Below are 23,023 nucleotides of genomic sequence, written 5' to 3'. Positions count from 1 at the left end.
ATATCTTCACTACAAAGTTAACTCAGGTTAGCCTAGCCTGGGCATGAGTAGCCACAACGCAACACCATATCTAAGTCTGTGTGTCCTCACTGATGCTTACTGTGTGTTGCTAGGACTTGTGGGGGCATATCCCACGGTTCTTTTTGCTGCTCTAAGCTCAGCTAGTCTATGATTCTTTCTCAGCGAATTATGGGAGAACTTGTATGTCCATCTGGCACATGGGCAGGCTAGGGTTAACACACAAATAAGAATCTAAGTTAACCCTGCAGTGAAGACATACCTTTAGAACTAGGTTTCAGAGTAACAGCCGTGTTAGTCTGTATTCGCAAAAAGAAAAGGAGTACTTGTGGCACCTTAGAGACTAACCAATTTATCTGAGCATGAGCTTTCGTGAGCTACAGCTCACTTCATCGGATGCATACCGTGGAAACTGCAGCAGACTTTATATACACACAGAGAATATGAAACAATACCTCCTCCCACCCCACTGTCCTGCTGGTAATAGCTTATCTAAAGTGATCATCAAGTTGGGTCATTTCCAGCACAAATCCAGGTTTTCTCACCCTCCACCCCCCCACACAAATTCACTCTCCTGCTGGTGATAGCCCAATTTGTGGGGGGGGGTGGAGGGTGAGAAAACCTGGATTTGTGCTGGAAATGGCCCAACCTGATGATCACTTTAGATAAGCTATTACCAGCAGGACAGTGGGGTGGGAGGAGGTATTGTTTCATATTCTCTGTGTGTATATAAAGTCTGCTGCAGTTTCCACGGTATACATCCGATGAAGTGAGCTGTAGCTCACGAAAGCTCATGCTCAAATAAATTGGTTAGTCTCTAAGGTGCCACAAGTACTCCTTTTCTTTAGAACTAGGACGCTCGGGGATATCAAAGCAACTAGGATGCTCGGGGATATCAAAGCAGTGCCCCAACAATTAGAACCAGTTCTAAAACGTGACAAGTGTTCCTTTATCTCAGTCTCTACCAAAGAAACATTTAGTCAACGATATCTTCTACCTTGAAATGGCAGCTAACCTCAGCCTATTCAAGACTGGAAGACTGACAATTTCTCCCACTTCAGGGACTGCACTGGTGACAGACTGCTAGAATATTACATATTGCAAGTATCTGGTATTTCCATCTGCATGAACTGCAACTTCCAAGAATGTTTTAAATGGAGACGATCTCATAGAGGAGGAAGGCTGATTCCATTCTGGACTTTTACACCAGAAAAGTTTCATCAGCTGTGAGTGGAGGGCGTGAAAAGGTGGTCTGAAGCTCTAGCTGTAACCCTTGCTTTTAGCTCGGATACTTCCAATCCTTGCCAGGTCCTCTTAACCAGTTCTTAACTCGGGGATCCAGTTGAGTTCCTAAAACAAGTCTCCCTGTAGTTTATTGTCCTCAGGTAACTGGGTTTGCAGATTAGCCACATAGGAGGTTAGCAAAATTCTAATAATCTACTTCAACAAATGGATTTTCCCCAATTTCACTGCCTTATAAAGCACTGCAATATGCAGGCATTTTTAGGGAAATTAAAGAAAAGTTATTTTAGACTTGCAAAGCTGGGAACATAAGTGAAGGTCAACTGCAAAAAAAAAAAATCAAATCTCATCTATAAAGCCTATACATATAATAAGCAACCTTCTGGTACAGTTGTTAAAGTTTACTTAGTATACATGCTCTACTAAAGACATCCCCGAAATATGACAGGAAATGCCTGTTAGCCTTTCCTATTCACAGTAATTCAGTTCTATTGTTGGTCGAAACAAAGGTCTTTCTACCCACATCACCTGTTCCCAGGACATTTGACACCAGTTTATTAATATCACACACATAAGAGACATAAATGGCAACAATCCAGACCTGCCCCTGTACCAGTCTTAAATAACCTTGGAAAGGCAGGTGACCACCACCACCACCACAAGTTATGAAACCACAGTACTTATCCACAATTAGGACTACGCAATTACACGTCACAGCTTTTCTGTGAGCCCTTCATTTGCAGGAGCTATATTAAATATGTTGTCACAAAATAAAATGAAGTTACGCCACAGCATTTTAAATAGCTCTCTCCAGAACCCCGGATGGGTGGCAAGGAGTGGACGGACACCTTTCCTCTAACGAACAGCAATCAGAGACAAATCTGACACACTGATATTTGTAATGCCATCTAGCTGATCAATGCTAGTGCCAGAAGTGTGATTCAGTTTTCCAGCCACCACACACCTCCGTTGTTGCAGTCTGCAAACCCAAGCAGCCTAATTCCATATTCAGAAGAAAAAAAAAATTGTTTCCTTCCAGACAACTGTTTAACACCATCTCGGATCTTAGTTTTGCACCTCCTTCCTTTCCATTGCATGGGAACTTCTCTCACTACTTAATGCTCCATGTCGTAATATCAGCAAGATCATGCAGAGTATTTCTGGTTTTTCTGGTAGTACAACACATTCAGAGGTTAGGTGCTCCTCAACTAATTTGTTCCTGAATACCAGATTTTAAAGCATATTTACAATTAGAAACATCATGGTGGAAACCCAACATGGAAAAAGTAACCCATGCTATATTTAAAACATTAAAACAACAGACTCTCTTTCACAAGAAATAACTTGGTGCGACAGTACATTTTTCAATCAAAATGTCTTAAGGATTTCTAGCATGTGGACTGAACGCATACAGTAGATCCTCAGAGTTACAAACACCTTGCGAATGGAGGTTGTTCGTAACTCTGAACAAAACCGTATGGTTGTTCTTTCAGAAGTTTACAACTGAAGTGAGTGAGTGACGCCTGATTCTGTACTTCCAGTTCCAAATGACGTGTGGGGTCGTAACTCTGGTGCTCATAACTCTGAGGTTTTACTGTATGTGCTAACAACGTGTGTAACGGAATAAATGACAGCATGCAAAATTTATACTTCTATTGGGAGAAAATTCAAAAGTCACTCTTCAGATTGGGTCAGACAAAAAAGCAGAGTCTGGACTTCACATGCGGCAGAATTCCAGAGACCATAAAACTTATTCTAGTACCCATCACTGCAGGTTTGTCTACATGGAGCAGCAAGGCACTTTATAGGGGTGTGATTTCTAAAGCCTCCTACCACACTGCACATTTATTGGTCTGTGTAGACTCTGCTGGTGCGAACTAAAAGTCCTCTAGTGAGCTTTAACACAGTGCTGTATGTTAGATCACATTAGGGAACTTTTAGTTTACACCCACAGGGTCTACACGGACCAATCAATGCACAGTAAGTTAGCGAGCTGTAGAAATCACAACCCTGTAGCGCACCTTGCTGTTCCACGTAGACAAGTCGTACAGCATCTGCATGTGTCACATAAATAAGTTTATAAGCGCCCACAATGGGCAACAATACTAACCCTCACTCAATCCCTTGTTCTCTCTCTCTCACACACACGGCTCAGAATAGCAAGAAAAGTGAAATTCTGGTAACGCTGAGTACCTTAGTGATGGAAGCCGTAAGAACCTAGACGGAACTGCACAATTATTCTTTAAAACCCATAAGTAAAGTCCTGGCCAAAAAGATGGGGCCTGCACCAGGCTCTGAGAGAGACCAAACTTGTGACCTAATTGGGGGTGAGATCTACAGTTGAAGGAACTTCCACAAACTTCCCTCAAGAGCACAAAATGTTCCCGCTAATGAAGTCAGGCGCGTATTCTGTACATGTATTCTATACCTAGCCTGGAGAGTGAGTCTATTGTGATTAAAAATGTTATTAGCATGGATCGTACAATACACTGTTTCGTACAATTACTTTAATAATGCAAAGGAAGGATGTATATACGTTGCAAGCAGGCACAAAATTCTATATATAATTTGATTTAGAACAACATTTCAGAGAAATTGTCTTCAAGGGTTACTAAATTGCTTACAATTCAAATACATTTTGGGTAAATCACTGGTCATTTTTGTGCTCTCTACAATTACATAGGGACCATATCTAACTGCAGGGGAACAAAATGAACTTGAACAGTAGCTTAATTAGTGACATATGAACTCCTTTGAGGCCTGAATATTTTGCTACCATATGCAAAACATACCAGTTATGCAGCTATCTGGAGATAGTACCGCTTTTTCTGAGCAATAGGAGATGAATTAACCCTAACAGGTTTATAAGGACATTATCTTATTTTTACCACTCGTCTAGCGCTAATACTCCAGTACAGTAATTGTAAGGTAAAACTCTGTGGGCAGAAAATAAAGCTATCTGTTTCCAACTCTGTCACCAAAGATTTTGTCTTTCCAGACTCAACTTTGTGCTAGGCTAGCATACATTGTTTGGAAGAGCCTCTAACTAGATGAGCAAAAAGAAAAGGAGTACCTACAGCAACATTCCTGTTCCTGCTTAAAATGTTCCTGCTAACATACTGGACCAAAGACATTAGTTATAGCAAAGAACTGGAAAGCAGGAGACCAGAGTCCCATTTCAGCTCTGCTACTGATTCACTGTTTCACCTTGGACAGTAACAGCTCTAGCTATAAAACAGGGATAAAAGTTACATACTCACAGGCGTCTTGCTAGGTTTTTTCATTAGTGTTTGTAAAAGTGCTCGGAGATTCTCAGATGAAAGATACTAAAGAAACGCAAGTTATTATGTACAGTCTCTGGATCCCACTAATCACCCTGGAAAGTTAGATAAAACTTTATGTGGGCTCCTACTTCATCCTTCCGAGATGATGGAAGATTAGAATTTTGGCAAAGCCTTTTCAATTTTCCCAGAACGGGTTAGTGGATTTATCTTGCTGTATTGCTAAGGTGAAGAAATGTATGTTTTGCCAGCTGTCTGATGTATACCTTTGTTTTCTTAAGAGAAATTTGCTCAATGTGCAATTTGCTTGGGAAGAACCAAAAGAATTGGTCCTGCAAAACCTCAGCAATACCATCAGTGGTTCAAAAGTCACTACGGTTAGTTGTGAGGCTACCCTCCCTCCTCCTCAGACACAAAACCTTTCACTGCCATTTACACTAAGGAAATATGTCTGGCCCCAATTGATGTCCATGTAAACTTCCACTCCCACCTGATGTCTGATGGTCAGGAAGAGCTTTCAAAGAGCTCTTGCACCAATAGTTGGATTTGTAAAGATTTAAGGACAGACTGAAAATCTGTGAGCTTTGATTTCAGGTTACGCTCTCTTGGTTTGATACAGGGTTTAATCCGTGAAAAACTAAGTGCTCACGCAAGACTAATAAAAACCAAAGCCCTCGCCCATTCCATTGTTGTATGCAGCGTTGTTGTCATCAGCGTGACTGCTGGTGTACCACTCATTGATAAGCAGGTACAGAAGACTGCGCCTGAGTATCTGCCACTGAAAGCGTGGCTTTCACAAATGCTCAAATTGTTTCCATGCCTTCTGACACCTTCATTAAGATTGCATCCACTTTGTCAAGGTGTGCCTAGAAACTACACAGCTATTTTGGGGAGGAGCCCCACAAACTAGGAGACACTTAAGTATTTTCTCTGTTGCCTCTTGTGCCATACGTTGGAAGTTATAAGCGCCTCTTCAAGAAAAAAAGAAAAGGAGGACTTGTGGCACTTTAGAGACTAACAAATTTATCTAAGCATAAGCTTTCGTGAGCTGCAGCTCACTTCATCGGATTTTTCCACTGAACGCATCCAATGAAGTGAGCTGTAGCTCACGAAAGCTTATGCTCAAATAAATTGGTTAGTCTCTAAGGTGCCACAAGTACTCCTTTTCTTTTTGCGGATACAGACTAACACGGCTGCTATTCTTAAACTCTTCAAGAAAACTGTCCATATTTTAATTAAGTTTTTCTAGATCAGGAACGGTTTTTGATTCTTGTTAAGAGTTTCTGCTGACTTTCCCAAAGATCAAGTCTTACTATTTTAACATGTATTTTATGCAAAACTTGGCCATGGAATCACTCACATTCAAGAATGAAGACGCAATACAATTCTAATGCCTTATCCCTAGGAAGGATCACTGAAATATTCACTTTAAAATAAATATATTCACTAATTCACAGAACATCAGATCTATAAAACTTCGCCAGGGATCCTTTTCATGGATGGGCAACCTTCCAGATTAAAGCAACAGACCATGTATATTAAATACGACTATTAACTTAAAATATGATGACGTTAAAATGAACTCAATATTTGTTTAGGAAATATACCTACAGCTGTTCATTGATAAGTTTCATATTTTTATTTTGTTGTTTACCCTTTCCTCTAAGTTCCCTTCAGGTCACTGATCAATCCATATCTTTACCTTGAAAGTAGAAGTATTTATTGTTCAATTCCTTCCTGTTCCCCACCTGCCCTCCCCCCGCCCACTCTGTGTCAAATAGAGCAAAACAGAGCTACATACAATGAAGTACTACTGTACATACCATGAACCTAGACTGACGCATAGTCCTTGGAAGGCCATACTTTAGTTCTTTTCAGGAGGCCTGCTAGTGTTCCAAAGTAGTACAGAGCTATTTATGGAAAAATCTCTGCTGAAACCACAGCCAGAATTTCAATAGGCCGCACAGCACAGAAGAGCCAGTGGTTAGGTTTGTGCTTGCAAATGCAAATATATTTGGAAATAATGTACAAGATTATTGTTTTGCATGTAAATATCAGAAGCCTTTAGGTAATGACTTCCTTGATTTGTCATTGAAAACATTACATATTGTGCAGTAAAAGCCTGGATTATCTGGATTTTTTTCTTTTTCTTTTTTTAAGCTGAATCCACTCAGATATGCCATACAAATTTAAAACAAATATTTAATATGTAAGAAAAGTATTACTTTCAAAAGCATAAGTAGAGACTGGCAATGCATTTCATAATCAGCCACTATAGTTCTCTAACCCAGGGTCATTTTCCTGCTGTGGATTTTAAAACCATTATTTTAATTGAAGAGACCCGATTCCTTCAAGCCTCCTCATACAGTTTCTTTGAGCAATGCTTTAATGCCAGATACTAAGGCTAAGTCCAGAAGTTTGTAAGGCCCTTAATCCTCAAGTGTCAAGCTCTAGACCACAAAGGAGCATGTCTCCTAGGGCCTGGGGAAGGTGCTTTCCTTGAAGGAATCAAATGAAAGCAAAATTATTCTTACCTGCCATAATGAGAGTGAGGGGCAGAGAGAGAGAAAGAGACACATGCTAGACGGAGTTTCAGGCAGCGTGCTGGAAAGCTCAGCACTTGTGAAGGTCACAAGTACAACTTACATTTGCAACAAGGATGAATACACAGATCTATCTATCAAATGATCACAGAATAAAAGCTTCCGATTACTTCACTCATGGAAGGACACAACTACTTTAATAGTGTTTTCCTTTTTAAAAGTCGTTTAATCTATTGTTTGTGGTGCCACTTGGAGGCTGGTAAATAGTTTTCCCTTTACCAATTTTTTTTTTTTTTCCTATTTAGCAAATATTTTCCTGTGTTTCTATTTTGGCACAAACAAAAATGGCTCAGTTGGTTTCCGTTTTTTAAAAACTTGCTTGTTAACATGGGTCTAACACCATGGGATGGATTTTCAGAGACAGGAAACACCCACGACTCCCAATTACGTGAATGGAAGCTGCAGATTCTTGACACCTCTGAAAAATCAAGCCCTGTACTTAGACATTATATAGCACCTTGCAGAGAGGCAGCATAATCGAGCACAGTGGTTCTTAGGGGTACACAGAAGTCTTTCGGGAAGCACATCAACTCATCTGGATCAGTGTTTCTCAACTTGGGGGGGAGGGGGGAAGGAGTGACCCATGATGGGTTTAGAGGGGTCACAAGCGCAGGGCTGGTGGTAGGGGGTGGCAAGCAGGACTATTGCCTGGGGTCCCAGAGAAACTAAGTTACACGCTTCAGCCACAGGTTGTGGAGCTCAGGCTTGAGCCCTGGGTGGCAGAGCTCGGGTTCCAGACTCTTGAAAGGGGTACAGTAGTCAGGAAAGGTTGAGAACCACTAGCAATCTGAGCAAGACAGCTGCTTTGATAATGGCTCACTCTATGGCCTTGGGTAAGTCACTTAACTTCTCTGCCTTACTCTCATCTGTAAAATGTGGAAGTAAAAATTCTCCCTAGGTGCTATCAAGTTATTTAACAATCGTAAAGCAAGATATAAAGCATTAAGCGGTCATATTAAATTTAATCCAAGGATCTCAAAGCACAATACCATTATTTAAGCTTCTCAACACTACCCCTGAGACAGGGAGGCATACTGGCTTTACAGATCAATGAAACCGAGGCAGAGAGACTCCCCCAACTTCATACAGCAAATCAGTGTTGATTCAGGTTACAACCTCACTCCCATTTTCTCTGTATTCATGGTCACTGTCACAACATTTGGAGATATCAATCTGACCAAACATTTCATTCTTTAGGAAAAACTCAAACCAATGTAATAGCCTAACTCAGGCTGCAGCAGTTACCGAGAACACGCGTTTCATGGTGCCAGCCAACTCCACTTCAGGTGCGAGGGAAAAGATGCAACTCTTAGAATGGGAATTTATTTTACCACTGCTGCATAAACAGCTTTATACAGCAAAAGAGTGTCCTGTGCATGATCTTTTGCTGGGTTTTGCAGGGGGTGTTTTTTGTTTGGGTTTTTGTTGTTTTGTCTTGAGACGATGGTAGGCTAGAAGGGGAGAAGATAACCTGATTTGGGGCAACACTGGTGTTATTTTCCCTATAGTCCATCAGGAGCATTGTATTGGGATCCTACCACTTTCAAAGCTACCGTTACCCCCTACCTACCATGGCTAGGCTAAATACTGTTGGGAGCAGCACCTTGGAAAGATGGGTGAGAGACAGAACCAAGAGTTGGCCTGGCAGCACAGTAACAGAGCAGAATTCAGGATCAGGCCTCACTGGGCCCCAGAAGCAGAAAGAGGATGGAAATGCCACGGAGGCAGTACATTCAGCCCTGAATGGAAGTATGTGCCTTGCTTGGTTCAATAACAGCCACCTCCAACCACATGAAGGATCAGCATCTACAGTCTCAAAAGGGAACCAGCACTGTAAGAGTTCATGAACACCCTTTTGGAAAGACAAGATGGGTGAGGTAGTATCTTTTACTGGACCAGCTTCCATACTGGAATTTAGTCCAATTAAAGATGTTACCCCACCCACCTTGTCCCTCTAATATCCTGGGACCAACACGGCTACACCACCACCATTGCATACCATTGTGGAAGGCATCAAAACACCTCATCCTTCAGTTTTTAAGCCACTCTTTCTTTGGGGTTAGCATAAGACCTTCAAGGGGGCAGATTACACCGCATCTGCTTAGCGTGGGATTTTTACACCTTCCTCTGAGGCATATGGCACTAGACACTGTCAGACAGGATGGACTATGTTTGTCAAGTCCTACATTAACCGCTCTCAGTCAGAGGGAGGAGTCATCACCTTCTAAGGGTATCATAGTTTAAAAAACAAAAAAAAAAAAGGATCCCGAGATACCCCTAAAAAGGAGAAGGAAAGTAAAAAAAGAACAAGGCAGACGACAGACGAAAGAGGGCAGGATAGGAAACGAAGCACAAAGTCGAAGACAGACATGTGAGAGGGAGAAGAGCAACAAGCTTTGCATGGAAAACACTACAGAATTCTTCATCTACCAACCAGATTCTGGATGGACCTACATCTCCCTTCACCCTCACATGCTTGTCCAGCACTGGCCTCCTGTGGCCTCTTCACACAATCTTCTCACTGACGCTACGAGAGCCTTCTCTTTTGCAGCTCCTACCATCTGGAGCAGCCTTCCTGCATCTCTCCTCAACTCTCCATCTCAAGTCTCAGATGGAAACATCTCTTTTCTCCCTTGCCTTTAACGCTTAAAATTTTAAGGAATAAAAAAAAAAAGAAGACGACAAGTTACGTTTGTAGTTACATTGGTTGTTCAAGTGTTTTTAGGGGGAACGACATTTAAAAAAAATTCAGATGCCTTATCTTTTTCCAATTGTATAAACTATACCAGTTACTGTATTGGCAATTGATCGGTGGGTGCTTCTGCTCAGTCCTGGGTACTAGGAAGTTTGCCTGGGCACTTCTGAAAATCCCAGACATTTATGCTCAGCCAAACATCAGCTTTGAACCCCACCCTATCGTCTCCAACTGCCCAACCCCCACTTGATCGCCCAGACCGAAGTGCATACCGTTATTTGCCCTTACCCAAGGTTCTGAAAAGGCTGCCCCTGGTGTGGAAACTGCCCTCTATCCGCTTCACATTCATTCAATTTCGCTGCTTTAAAATCACTTCTACAAACCAACGATCAATCCTCCATTGATCAACCCCCTCCTCCATTTGAGGCTTTTCTATTATTTCAGCATCGTTGAAGGAGTTTTACAGGCCACAGGTGCCTCACACTAGAATTGCAGAGTTGTCCTGAGTGACCTTGGACTGAGGTCGGGAAGAAAGAGTGACGTTTAGCTCAGGCAAAAGAGCTGAGCTTGGACAGCATAGCATAATATGGCAATAAGTAGGGTCCAACCAAATTCATGGTCCATTTTGGTCAATTTCTTGGTCATAGCATTTTAAAAATCGTAAATTTCATTATTCCAGCAATTTAAATCTGAAATTTCACAGTGGTGTAATTGTAGGAGTCCTGACCCAAAAAGGAGTTGTGGGGGGATCGCAAGTTTACTGTAGGGGGGGGCTGCGGTACTGCTATCAGTACTTCTGCGCTGCTGCTGCTGCTGACGACGGCGCTGCCTTCAGAGCTGGGCAGCCAGAGAGCGGTGGCTTCTGGCCGGGATCCAGGCTCTGAAGGCAGAGCCGCCGCCGCCAGCAGCAGTGCAGAAGGAAGGATGGCCTGGCATGGTATTGCAACCCTTACTTCTGCGCTGCTGGGCCCTCAGTCAGCAGCCGCCACTCTCCAGCCACCCAGCTCTCAAGGCAGCAGTGCAGAAGTAAGGGCGGCATGGTATGGTATTGCCACCCTTACTTCTGCACTGCTGTTGGCGGGGCGCTGCCTTCAGAGCCGGGTGCCTGGTGAACAGCTGCCACTCTCTAGCTGCCTAGCGCAGAAGTAAGGGTGGCAATACCACGATCCCCCTAAAATAACCTTGCAACCGACCCCCCTGCAGCTCCCTTTTGGGTCCAGACCCCCAATTTGAGAAACACTGGTCTCCCCCATTAAATCAGTATAGTACAGGGTAAAAGCACACAAGACCAAATTTCATGGGGGCAAACCAGATTTCACAGTCCGTGACATGTTTTTCATGGCCACTAATTTGGTAGGGCACTAGCAATAAGGTTTGAAAATTCAGAAGCCAAGCACCCAGCTGCATTTAAACTTTCTGACAGCTCAGGCACCTGATGCCATCAGCAGGTATTTAAAAGCCAAACAAAAAACGAACAAAAACACCGAGCACAACTCATGCTCTGAAACGTCCCCTTCTCTGAACATGAAAAACTGGGCAATGTAATCCTCTGCAAAGCACTCAAAGGAGGCTCTTTGAAAACTCCCCCCCTGTTAAAATATGCGCTTCAGTTTGCCTAATTTAAATTGTGGATGTTAGTTGTTACCTATCACTTCAGGGGTATTGTGAGGCTTAATTCACTGGCATGTTGAAAGCAGAGTACTTTCCATGGGAGGTGCTCAAGAAGTCAACAAGTACAACCATTTTATAGGTTTCAGAGGAACAGCCGTGTTAGTCTGTATTTGCAAAAAGAAAAGGAGTACTTGTGGCACCTTAGAGACTAACCAATTTATTTGAGCATGAGCTTTCGTGAGCTCAAATAAATTGGTTAGTCTCTAAGGTGCCACAAGTACTCCTTTTCTTTTTGCAAACCATTTTATAGATGGGGAAACCAAAGGCAGAGAAGGTAATTGACTTACCAATGCAAATTCCTTACTCCAAATTGTGTGCTTGCACCACACACCTCTCTTGAAAACAAGTCATGCAAGACAATTTTCCAACAGCGGTGATCATTGGAATTGAAGAGATTAAAAAAGGCCATTCAACACATCCATAAATACACCCCTGTGAAAAAGCATAAAAGACCTGGAACAGACACATTTAAGATATGTATTTCTATTGGTCATGGTCCTCTGCTGAACAGATGGTCAGGACCTCTTGGAAAAAAAGTTTTCTTTACAAGGACTAAGATCTGTTTTTATAATGGATCAAACTGGAAGCTGATTTCAGTATGACTGTCACTGAACAGATTTTAATATGTACTATGATAATCTGCTTTAAAAAAGAAAGTATTTTGGGAAAACAAGTCCTTTCTATTGAATGCACAAATATCCATACATATGCAGTATGTAGGTCACATATTAAAGTGACTGCTGTTTACGAAATCTTTTTCCATTGCCATGGTGAAAAGCACTGTTTCCATCACTGCTTTGAAGAATCAAAGAATGCTTCCTGGAATACTTTTGACATTTATCAGGAACACACACACACACAAAAAAATTGAGCAGGATTTAACCAACATGTAGGAATTCAATGCAAATTTTAAAAGACAAATATGCAATATGAAGTCTTCATTATCTTAATGATCTTGGAATATATGTAGTTTATGCAGATAATTGAACCCAAGTACTCAACATCATTAAGTACAAAAGCAGTATTTTCACAGGGAGTCACTATTTGTTCCCAGAATCAGTAATTCAAAAAAGTCAACTGAAAATGCTAAGAAAAACCATTTTACACAGGATGTGTTTTACATACCTGAAGAACCAACCTTACTTAGAATGCAGCTTTCCACTCTCTCCCACTGACCCTAAAACTTCTGCCTACAGTTCCCAAATTAGATGCAAGCGCAACTGCCTAGGGGTTTTAACATGCAACCCAAATAGGCTGGTTTGTCTTAAAATGTTGCTGTCACTTGTAAATCTCTAAATGCAAAAGTACATTTTTATGAAGACTGTGTGCCTAAGGTAATTACTTCTCCTTCGGTGATTAACTAAAGAACGGTGAGTTTGAAGAGAAAAGGTGGCAGCAGTTCCTAGCTCTGCAACTGAATTATGATCAATTTCTGAAAACAGTCATGTGAAGTTTCTGTAATATTATTATAATCTTCAGTAGTACCACCGCAGTCCAGGGCCCGACAGCCAGTGTTTGCATTAAACCTTGATTTTTAGGGGAGCATAAACTAACTAACTCTTTCCAGGTCAGATTTTGTTTTGTTTTAAACCAACATGACGTTTTGTTTCAACAAACAGAATCACGTGGCCTGAAATGTGGCCTATGGGGATGTTCTGAAAACACCAAACATATTTCTGGTTGAAAAACAGCCCGAGAATGAAAAACATGGTATTTGCAGTAAAGGATGCTCAATTACGCAACTCCATACTATACCATGTCCGGATACTTCAACGTCTCTCCTCTTCCAGAGCACAAGCAATGTTCTGATTACACTTTTTCTCCTTATAGGCAATATCGCAACGAGCAAGTTTTCTTCCTCCACTCTCCTCTTAAGACCTATGAAGTACAATCTCACCAAGCTGGGAGCAGGGCCAAATGGTTCTAACCAGTATGAAAATCCCATCTGATTACTGTATCCTATGTACTGATACACAATCATTGGCACTATAAAAATATGTATGTAAATAAAACGCGTTTGAGCAGCATCATAATGCAGTTGCAACTTCACCTTTTTTGTTGTTTTTAACATTGCACGTATAATATCCTGATTTTCAAGACTGAAATCTGGCATATGCCAGTGCAGGCATAATTTTGTTCAAATTTGTTTTAATTCACTCCATCTCTTTTTCAGTTTAAAGAGCTATTGGTGACCACCCTGCTGCTGGCAGCCCTTGACCCTTAGAAGAGAAGTTCATGCAGGGTGGCTATTAGCCAAGAGAGACAGGGATGGAAATAAATATTTAAAAAGTTCTTTACAATCCAATAAAGGATGGCTTCCAGATCTTAAGACTTAAAGTCTAGCTTGGGGCTTTAAGAACAGTAATTCTTTTAAACCAAAAAAAAAGGAAGGAAACAGAGTTAAAGATCAGCAGCAATTCAGGATGTTTGGCACTCCTTTTAACTGTTCTCCTAGGCCAATGTTTTAGATTCTGGTCCTTCTGGGATGACTTTTAACAAAGTTGATATTGGGTAATTTGTCGAGAACGAGCCATCTAGTTCTCACTTTCGATGCAACTTCTAAGAATACAGATGTCCATTTAAAACTAGCTATCAACTGAATGCGCTTTGTTCTTTCGGGGCATTCAGTAAATCAAAATATATTCAACTCTTATTTAGATTATGATGGTTCCCAAAATATACAAGGCACTTTCCAAAGAGAGGAAGACACAGCTGTGACCGGTTCCCTCCAGGACGCCACCTGGAACTGGGATACCACTGAGCCCCCTGACCCACCAGCTGGGGCTCCCTCTCACACTGTACTGCCGTGACAAGCTGCAAAGCCCTCCAGCCTGCACTTTCACCACCGTTCATACACGTAAGGACACACCCAGCTGCAGTTACATGCAGGCTATCTGACCAGCCCCTGCAATGAACCAACAATAGAAAGACTACAGCTAAGGCAACTCCCATCTTCCCAGGGACGCACCCCCTCGGGAGTATAAACCAGAAATTATACCGTTTTGTGCTGCACAGGGAGCTGTACAGCGTAAGCTCCTGAAATTAGCCCCTCCCTCAAAGTAGAGAGCAATCTGCAACAGCCTTTGCTCCCGAGTTACGATTCCCACACATTTCACTCCAACTCACTGGTTTAGATAAAGCAAAACTAAGTTTATTAACTACAAAAGACAGATTTTAAGTGGTTATAAGTGATAGCAAACAGATCAAAGCAGACTACCTAGCATATAAACAAAAAATGCAAACTAAGCTTAATATGGCTTGGATATGAATAGCAAATTCTGATCCTAAGAGATGATACAAGTAGACTGCAGATTCTTAAGGGGCAAGCTGCACTTGCTTTATAGCTTGGAATCCCCGGGCGTCTCATTTACAGGCTAGAAATCCCTTTAGCCTGGGTCCAGCACTTCCCCCAGTTCAGTCTTTGTTCCTCAGGTTTTTCCAGGAGTCTTCTTGGGTGGGGAGTGAAGAACCCCAGATGATATCACTCCCTGCCTTGTATAGCTTTTGCATATGGTGGGAACCCTGTGTTCCCAAAGCTTGGTTCCCAGACCAGACTGTGGAAAAACACTGACGTTCCAAGATGGAGTTGAGAGACATGTGGTCTTATCAAATGTCCTCCGAGAGTCATAGCAGCCATTACTTGGACGCGGACGGTAGCGTTTTCGGGAAGGCTCCCCAAGTGGGAGATAAGCTTCTCCTAAGGCCTACTGATTTTTTCTAATGGCCCATTGCCCTGAATGGGCCCTTCCTCACCCACTAACTAGACTGAAAACATCTTGTTTAGTGGGCATTACCCACGTGTAGCTAAATTTGAAATACAGATATGTAGTCAATAGTCACAACTTCAGATACAAAAATTATACACGCATACGAAGAGGATAACCCTATTGAGCAAATCGTAACTTTTCCAGACACCTCACATGACTTCTCCTGCATAAATTACATAATCATGTCACAATCATATCATAATATCATCACTGTGAAGAACAGGGGGTGCAGCGTCGCTACAGCCACCATTTTGGAAAGCTTAGAGATGTCTAAAAAGGTGACTCTTGCAAATGGAATGGGTGCAATAGGCAAGTATAGTGACCAAGGTGGTGGTAGGAACCCATTTTGTTAGTTAGTTCTATATTTGGTTTAGTTTTTAAATGTCAAACATCCCAGACTGCACCTCTGATGACACCATCATTACTCCCTGACCTGGTCCTTCTCCACAAACTGATGTTCCAAAAAACTATTGAAGTAAGCTGCTTTTTCCTTCAAAAAACAAATCCTAATAAAGCACTCTCTCTCATTCCTTGCTCAGCATCATGATCCCAGCCACTCATTTTGTGCCCCCACTATAACTGCCTGCTGAAAATTTCTCTCTGCTCCTGTGGCAGAAGTCCTCAACCTGGATAGAAATAAGAAATTTAAAAAAAAAAAAAAAAAAAAAAAAAAATCACTGCTGATATCAGGATGGCAGTTAGTGTAATGACCTTCCTCCCCACTCAACCTGCTTATGTAGCCAGGGCTCAGGCTCTGGGCTCCAGGGAGGAGACTGGAGGGGAGGAGGAGGAGAAGCCAAATACTTCCAGCTGACCCACGGAACAGGATATGTGACAAATCAGGAGAGAAAATCTACGAAGATATCCTTAGCTGACTCTCCTCCAGCTGGACACAGCAACTCTCATCCGCAATCATCAGCAGAGGATGTGATTTCATAGACAGTGTAAAAGCGCCAAACAGTAGGCAGAATGGAGTTGAAATACATACAGAAGATGGTTTCAGAGTAGCAGCCGTGTTAGTCTGTATCCGCAAAAAAAAAAAAAAGAGGACGACTTGTGGCACCTTAGACACTAACCAATTTATCTGAGCATAAGCTTTCGTGAGCTACAGCTCACTTCATCGGATGCATTCAGTGGAAAATACAGTGGGGAAATTTATGTACACAGAGAACATGAAACAAAGGGTGTTACCATATACACTGTAAGGAGAGTGATCAGGTAAGGTGAGCTATTACCAGCAGGAGAGCGGCGGGGGCTGGGGGTGGAGGGGGGACTTTTGTAGTTCTCTGTGTATATAAAATCTCCCCACTGTATTTTCCACTGAATGCATCCAATGAAGTGAGCTGTAGCTCACGAAAGCTTATGCTCAAATAAATTGGTTAGTCTCTAAGGTGCCACAAGTACTCCTTTTCTTTTTATATAGAGGACAATCACCCTGCTTCCAGCAGGCCTCCACCCTTCGCTTCAAATTTTCCTTGTTTTTTGTGATTTGAACTCAGAAGCTTATTTCAATTTTTAAGACTTCAAATATTGCTGAACCAACAGCAGGATCCATAGCTGCTCTGCAATCCCCCCGCCTCTCTTAATTTGACACATGGTAGGAATACAAAAAAGACTCCGACTCAAACAACTATAATTTTTTACAGATTTCTGAACAACACTTGAGAGAGTATTTATACAGTCTAGCTTAGTTCTTTTTGCAAAGCAATAATTAAAAAATATGACAATTTCATACCTAGGAGAGAGTTATGTCTTGTTTTCTGACATTCTGAGGACTCGCATCTCCCACTGACTTCAACTGGAGTTGTGGGTGCTCTGCAATTCTGGGCGATAAAAAATGCCAGGCCAAGGAATGGTTGAAGAGGATTGCAACTTCAAGACTCTTTCCTGCAATCACACTGGGGCACATATTGCAATCCCAAGCAATATTTTTAGGAACGACACTATTACATTTATGTAACACTGTGGGTCAGGGATTGTATCCAACTCCCGGGGGAGGGGGGGGGAGAGAAGAGGTTACAACTTCTCCAAGAACTGGGGGGGGGGGGAAGGGGGGGGAAATGGGAGGGGATGATTAAGGTGAATCACTTAGGTTGTCAACACCTCCAGAGAAATACCACCCCACAGGGTGGCTTGCATACACTGCTTTGAATTGGCTTTTCCAGAGACCAACAGATAAAGAAAAGGATTTAAAAAGGTTGTGTTTAAACTGACTCAGGGCCTTCTTATTCATCTAGCAACCAAACAAGACCTTCTGTCCACAGGGAGCCTCAACCCTTGCTGAAGGGTTGGACAGACTTTGGTCTACTAAGGTCCCGTAAGACTGACAGGTGACTCCTGAAAGGATTTGTGTGTGTGTGTGTTTAAAATGTGTTTATTGTTGCTGTTATATTTTCTCTGTAATGCTTTTATCTTAAGAATAAATATGTCTGCTTAGAAAGAGTGGTGTAGTAACCTGTAACTACTGGCAGTACACTGTTCCTAGCCCTCCGACAAAAAGCAAAGCTGAGGCATCGGCCTTCAAGCAGACAAGCTTGCCGGAAATATCATAGCATAAGGCAAGGGGCAGTGCAGCCTTAAAACCCCTGGTCGGAAGGGAGTGGGACCAGCGTCCCTGCCAAGAGACAGGTGATGGCTGGACACCAAAGACCTGATGGGGCATTCCTGGAGTGCGTGCCATAGTGGGGGAAATACAGGTGCAGTTACCCTGGAACTGAGATACATACCATGCGTAGAATTACTATTAAATAAAAAGGACACTCATATTAGGTCTACACTAGGGATTTTATAATTCCTACCAGTGCTGAACCAGGGGTAGCACAAGTAAGAGCAAGGCTCCAGCAGCTCCTGGGTTCTTTTAACACTCATGTTTAAACCTTCTGAGAAGATTTAACTTCAGAAGCCAGTGGCGGAGCCTAGTCTACACCAGTATTCTGATTCAGCTGAACCAGTAAAGCCAATGGGTTCCCCCCACCCCAACCCCACTGTGGACAGGGTCTCAGAGTTGAGGGCAGATCATTCACAGGACTTGGGAACCTACAATGTGAATACATATGTAAAGGAGAAGGGAAAATCCCATGGCCATGCATGCAAATGGACCAGCAGATTCAGAAAGCAAACTAGTACAATCGAGCAAATTAAGAAACAGACGATGCAATGGAAAGAACTAGGACAACATGATTTGTAGCTCTAGTAAGTCTACCAATATTGCTATTTTGAGCCAAAGTTTCATTTTATAATGCATCTGCTGTAATTTACTCTGTAGGCTACAACTTGCCAGCCAGCATCCAATCAAAGAGCTCTTTTGCACAATTTTAAGGGTTTTATTTTTTAAATCTCAACAATCTGATTCTGCATCACTCGTCCCACCCAGAATTACCTAAGTCTGCAGAAATTTTGGATGACAAAAAATAGAGGATCAGGCCCTCAGTATATATTTAAAAAAAAAAAACAAACAAACAAAAAACACCCACACAGGACGTTTCAACAAGTTTTTTAAAGAAAATCATATAAGAACATACATAAGAACAGCCATACTGGGTCAGACCAAAGGTCCATCTAGCCCAGTATCCTGTCTTCCAACAGTGGCCAATTCCAGGTGCCCTAAAGGGAATGAGCAGAACAGGTAATTATTGAGTGATCCATCCCGTTGCTCATTCCCAGCTTCTGGCTCTGGATTTTCATGTTCCTTGCAGAACACAGAAATGTTTGCATAGGCATTTAATAAAAAATTATTTTTAGAAAGAGAAGACATCTCTATTTTTCTCCTACATAGTGTGGTTTCTGATGGAATTCATACACTGTGGTAATTGGTTCACTTACAGTGTAAAATTAACATACACACAGCAATCACCACAAGGTTCATACTGTGGCTCAATGCATTACAGAACCCACATTATTGTGGATCATTTTCAAAATGCTCCTTTAAAGCCTCCCTAATTCAAATAACTCCCCACTGAGCCCCTTTAACAGCCCTAATATCTGGCTGCTCAAAAGCAACAGCCAGCCAATCCACCTCAACGATCCACCTCTGTGGAAACTTCTCCCCCTTAGCTTCACAAATGTTACACAGAGCAGAGCAGGCTGCTACGACCGTGGGAACATTTTCGGCATTGAGGTCTAACCTGCCAAAAAGGCAGCACCAGCGATGCTTTAAGCAGCCAAAGGCACATTCAATAGGCATTCTGTACCTGCTGAACTCGTTGAACAGCTCCTTGCTGCGGTCAAGGTTTCCGGTGTAAGGCTTCATGAGTCACAGGAGGAAGGGGTAGGCTGGGTGTCCAAGAATCACTATTAGCATTTCCACATTCCCAATTGGAATCTTCTGGTCTGGAAAGAAAGTCCCTGCTTGCAGCTTTCTGTACAGGCCAGTGTTCCTGAAGATGCGTGCATCATGCACCTTCCCTGACCACCCTGCAGTAATGTTGGTGAAATGACCCCCGTGATCCACAAGTGCTTGCAATACCATAGAGAAGTAGCCCTTTCTGTTGATGTACTCTGTTGCAAGGTGGCCTGGGGCCAAAAATGGGGATGTGTGCGCCATCTATTGCCTTGCCTCAGTTAGGGAATCCCATTGCCACAAAGTCACCCATTATTAAACACACATTGCCAAGAGTCACAGTCCTTTGTATCAGAGGGTGATTAATGGCCCTGCACATCTGCATCACCATAACCCCCACAGTGAACTTCCCCACTCCAAACTGATTTGCGATTGATTGGTAACAGTCAGGAGTCGCCAGCTTCCACACAACGATTGCCACTCATTTCTCCACCATTAAGGCAGCTCTCATTTTGTTGTTCTTGCACCAGAAGACATGGATGCACGCCGCACAGACTTTCAGGAACGTAGCTTTGCGCATCCGAAAGTTCTGCGGCCACCGCTCATCATCCTATACCTGCAAACACTTGGTGTTTGTTTCTCAGACCCAGAACTGACGGTCCATAATGTGGAGCCGCTCCATGAATGCCAAAAGCATGGTGTCATCATCAGATTAGCAGCTCATGAAATATCACCCTATTTCTAACTCCTTTGAAAGGGAAAGATAAAAACCTAACATATAAGAGTTCATGTTTCAACTCCCAAAACCACTGAAAGTTGACTTAAGATTGCCAATCTACTGTAGCAAAAAGGAGTACTTGTGGCACCTTAGAGACTAACCAATTTGAGCATAAGCTCTCACGAAAGCTTATGCTCAAATAAATTGGTTAGTCTCTAAGGTGCCACAAGTCCTCCTTTTCTTTTTGTGACTACAGACTAACACGGCTGCTACTCTGAAATCTACTTTAAGTCTCTTAACATTCAGAGTTTGTATATGTTTTGCTGAGGCAACAATTGGGTCAAATTTGGCCCAATGTTTACAGTAGACTTTTGTTCAGGCAGCTCTTACAAAACTTAAGACAAATGTAAGTGTTTTCATTATCTGTTTTTAAAATTCAAATGTGCAGTTTTTAAACACACGCTCCCTGTTCCCCTACACTTATGCCTGTTCTACACACACAATGTTGTGCAGATCAAACTAAATGTGTTACTTTATACAGATTTAGTACCGATATAACTAAGAGTCTGATTTTGTATGCACTTAGTTAAACTGATGCAATTTTTAATGCGGACATTTGTCCTGATTTAGCTTGTGCACAGGTGCAAGGTAAACCAAGATAAGCCAGCACTGATTTAAGCTAAATGGGCGCAACTTGGGCATACACAAGCGCTAAGTGTTTACAATGTAAACATTATAAGGTGCATTAATACAAAAGAACCAAGAAAGTGAAACTTACTAACACATCACTAGAAACAAAAGTGACATTACTCTATTTTAACCTTCTATGCGGAAAGAAATAAACTGCATAACAATGTGAAAAGTAAATTAGAGTTTTAAAATTGTTGCAGTTTTAACAAACCAAGCTCGTAGTATTACAAGTAATTTGCTTTTAAATTGTGTATATTCAATGCAGTTGTCTTTTTAACATCACTTTTTAAAACAAAAAACCATACACACTAGTTGCAACCTTACAATAACCAGCATTTTTCCTCCATAATCACAGGTCATTCTTGTGAGAAGACAACACACGCAAATTTAAAAGACCACCACCCTCTCAAGGCTCAGACAGCAACATTCTTGTGAGCTTTCAATATACTGCCTGCTTACACAGAAGAAGCAGAAAGGCAGACAGAGAAAAAGGTTATCAGCCTGGACCTAAAGCCACAGCATACTTATTCCGGTGCAATTTAGGAAGACACGACACACACCAGAAACATGTAAAACATGTATAGTTTTACTATGTGTAGAACTATAGTCCCAAGCTCACAAGGAGGATTATTAGATCATAGAATATCTGGGTTGGAAGGGACCTCAGAAGGTCATCTAGTCCAACCCCCTGCTCAAAGCAGGACCAATCCCCAATTTCTGCCCCAGATCCCTAAATGGCCCCCTCAAGGACTGAACTCGCAACCCTGCGTTTAGCAGGCCAATACTCAAACAAAGGTGTGTTTCCTCAGTACACAGCTCGTAATATAACGTATGCAAGGAAATAAACGTAAGAAATGAAATTAACCAGTATTTAAACTATTCGAACAATATTTCAAGGATAAGGGATCTATCTCAAGTATAGCACTACCTTTAAATAGTTGGGTAGGAGCTCAAGTTACAGTTTGAGTAGATGGACAGACATCTTTCAATTGTTCTGAAAGAGTTTTCAGCATGCCATGTGGGAGTCAGCCATATGGGTAAAAGAATTCCAACTCAACAAAATCCATTATGGTCAGATACTCCCACGTAAATTTTCCTAGGGACCTTACTTAAGCAGCCATCCCAGTGCACAACAAAATCCCAGGCCCTATGTAGAAGCCCTGTAATATGCACTTTTTTTTTTTTTTTTTTAATAAAAGCACCACACACCTTTACGAAATGATGATATAGCTGACTATGAAGTCATTATAATCTTCTTTGTCTCTCTAGGGACAGCTTGCACAATGAGCAGCTTATACCTTTTGCACAATTATAAATGGATATTTATACAAAAAAATGTTAAAAGCAACACTGAGTGTCAGGCTGAAATTCAAGCTAGTTCATGTACTCTTGGTCTTTAACTCGACCCATTGTGACTAGCTATTCCAGCTGTCAGGAAGCGAGAGACTGGTAAATCATCTTTCATACTAAGTGTGTAGGAGCTATAATATTTAAGAACAAACCGTGGAGTTAAGAACTGAGACTGGCTCTTGGATTTCCAGATCCATTTCATCACAGATATATTAAAAAAAAGAGAGAGAGAGAACGGAGGCAGAAGGGGGTGAGAGGGAAAGAGGACACCAATCACCACAACCTGCGAGTATTATTTAATGGAACAGATGTATGAACATCAAAGGAACAGCTCTAATGTTTTTGTGTCTTAGCTCATAGGCTCCATCTATCAGTGGAGAAATAGGCAGAGTCAAGATTTCCTCAATTGTTTGCATTTAATTCAAAAGCCAGGTAGCTACAGAATGTCAACGAACAATAAAGTTCACAGAAATTGAAGTCTGGTAGGAAAAAACTGCACAACAGTTATGTAAATTAACAACATTCAACCTTTAAAATGTACTTGCTGAACAATTTAAAATGTATCCATCTTGCAAAAAAATATATTCGTTTTTGACATTTGCTTCAACCTACTTGCTTCCAAAAACCTAACTTTCAGCTGGTAAGCATCAGACAAAATCTTTGAAGGGCATCATTTCCACAGGTTGCAAGTCATGAATTAAAAGCGAAA

General features: G+C 41.8%; 1 protein-coding gene and 1 long non-coding RNA gene across 3 annotated transcripts in view; both read right to left on the bottom strand.

Moving 5' to 3' along the window:
* The window catches only part of PPP2R2A (protein phosphatase 2 regulatory subunit Balpha), a 76,942-nt gene that overhangs the window by 49,838 nt on the left and 4,081 nt on the right, over window positions 1-23,023 (bottom strand). The window lies entirely within an intron of this gene.
* Window positions 15,961-19,767, bottom strand: LOC142070138 (uncharacterized). Its single transcript, XR_012666108.1, has 3 exons — window positions 19,468-19,767; window positions 17,013-17,100; window positions 15,961-16,298 (listed from the first exon to the last, which is right to left on the bottom strand). It is a non-coding gene; the product is annotated as an uncharacterized LOC142070138 (long non-coding RNA).

This window comes from Caretta caretta, chromosome 26 (genome assembly GCF_965140235.1).
Source record: "Caretta caretta isolate rCarCar2 chromosome 26, rCarCar1.hap1, whole genome shotgun sequence".
NCBI classification, from domain to species: domain Eukaryota; kingdom Metazoa; phylum Chordata; order Testudines; family Cheloniidae; genus Caretta; species Caretta caretta.
The sequence above is the reverse complement of the archived record's forward strand: the minus strand, read 5'-3'. Positions and strand labels throughout refer to the sequence as shown.